Source organism: Acyrthosiphon pisum, chromosome X, assembly GCF_005508785.2.
Source record: "Acyrthosiphon pisum isolate AL4f chromosome X, pea_aphid_22Mar2018_4r6ur, whole genome shotgun sequence".
Classification (NCBI taxonomy): Eukaryota; Metazoa; Arthropoda; class Insecta; order Hemiptera; family Aphididae; genus Acyrthosiphon; species Acyrthosiphon pisum.
Window position 1 is genome coordinate 23,610,809 of NC_042493.1, and position 2,544 is coordinate 23,613,352.

The following is a 2,544-nucleotide window of genomic DNA, read 5'->3' on the forward strand; positions in this document are numbered from 1 at the left end:
TAAAAAAAATTTGAATTGGATCATTACATAATTCGCCTCGTCTCATCTCTTTTAACGCCGCCAAACGCTCCTCTCGCCCTTTCTTGATTTCCTCAATTATCTTATCCTTTGTTCCAATTTTTTTTGGTTTTTCATACGGTTTTCGAAATCTGTCTGTCAAACTATCACGTATTTAATTTTCCAGTGGTTGATCGACTATCGAATTATCTGTTTCTAATGAAACTTGACCAGAATTATAAGAAAAACAATTTTCTTCTGACTCCGCAGTTTGATTAAAACTTTCATTTTCCATAACCTCTGAATAGTTTTCATTGTAGTCAATGTTCGACTTAGTTCTAGAAATAATTTATAAATCCTGTTACTCCCAATGGCCTAAGTTGCCGCGGGATAATAAATAAAAAAAAAAAAAAATTTATAAATCATAAGATGTTTGAATTTTAAACAGTAATATAAAAAAACTGGTCGGGGTGGTAGCATTTTTGCATTTTGGGTGGAAGTTTAAGATTCTCAGTGAAACGAAGAAGTTATTGGATTTTTCAAATCTCAATATACACTTACTAGTATATATTTAAATTTTAAGCTCATAATTTTCATCATTAATATTATATAAGTTCTAAAATTAATTTGTGTTATTTAGTAAAAAATAATCGAATTCAGAAATTATTGAAATTTTCTTGTGGTAATTCTAAATTATTTTAAAGTAATACCATTTTATGTATTTGTTTAAAATATTAATAAAAAATATTAATAAAAATAAAAAAGATACAAAAATATGGATAAAAGGTAAAAATTAAATATTTTTATACTACAATAATTAATCTCATAAAAAAATGTTTTCTCTGAATTTTATGAAATGTTGATTAAAAATTTAAATACATATATATACATATACGTATAAAGTAGCTTAATAATAATAATTTGTTTTTACCTTCTTTCATCTTCAATGTTGTTTAATAAACTTAATGCATCATCGTTATACTTTGATTTTGTCGGAGCTGCTGAACCAGTACATAATTTACGTTTTTTCATATTTTTTTTGTACGAATCTCTTACTGTATGCCAACGTGTTTTGCAGTCGTTTACTAAAAATAATTTAAATGTATTTACATTTTACAGATTTTTAGCAACCGGAGAGAGTTACAGATCTCTTTCATTTCAGTTCAGAATATCGCACAGCTGGATAAGTACCATTATAAAGGAACTACTTGTAGCTATTTGTAACCGATTGAAAAACATAACAATGCCAGAACCTACCAAACATAGTTTAAAAAAAGTATCCAATGATTTCTATGAAATCTGGAATTTTCCGAATTGCTGCGGCGCTATTGACGGGAAACCCATAAGGATCTTTGCCCTGATAGCTCTGGATCACTGTATTTTAATTTTAAATCATTTTTTTCCGTTGTTCTATTGGCTTTATGTGATGCGAATTACAAGTTTCTAGTGGTCGACATAGGGTCATATGGAAAAGAAGGAGATGCAGGAATTTTCCCTAAATCAAATTTGGGAAAATTGATTTCAACCGGAAAATTTAAATTTCCAGACCCAGAGTGCTTACCAAATACTGATATAGTCGTGCCTCATGTATTTGTTGGTGATGAAGGGTTTAAATTAACGGAAACAATGATGAGGCCCTATCCTCGAAATCAATCGAAAACAGATCAAACGAAAGCCATTTTTAATTATCGTTTAAGTCGAGCGCGAAGAACAACGGAAAATACGTTTGGAATTATGTGTCAAAATTTTCGAGTATTTTTTACTCCAATTAATATTCTTCCTGAGACAGTAGACAACTTAATAATGGCATCATGCATTATCCATAATCTATTACGAGATGAACGAATGGTATGTCCTACAGATTCAACAGAAAAAGATCCCATAACGGACGTACAAACGAACATGATACAATTTTATTTTATTTTATTTTATTTTATTTTAAATATAAACGGACTTAAGTCCTTAACAATATTTTGTGTGTATACACGGTAATAATAATACAATGATAATAGTAATGACAAATAATAATAGTAATGGCAAATAATAATCTAAGCTACATAATACAGTTAAATAAGTTACAAATATAGACAAGAGAATGAAAAAGGTAAATAACAACAAAGAAAGATATAAGTCGAGACATGCTAAACAAAATCAAACAAAATCAAAGGTAATGGAATTACCCGCAGCCATGAGGATATTAGAAGGACAGTTTATCATATAATTTGTTTTATATGGGACGGGATAGAATAAATTACTGCATCTTGTGTTACGGTGATTAACTTTAAAACGGATGAGGGAAAGGAGCTCATCACAATCGATATTCCCTAAAAGTAAGTTGTGTAAAAATTTGGATAGTAATAAAGTGCGTCTAGTTATAAGTGGAAGGAGATTTATAAATGATAAAACTGATTCATAGGAACCGTGAGGTGGCCTATAAATATTAAACTTGAAGGAGATGAAACGGAGGAAGTTATTTTGAACTGATTCGATCGCATCAATCTGTTTAGAAGTGTTATTAGTCCAAATTAATGGACAGTATTCTAGGTT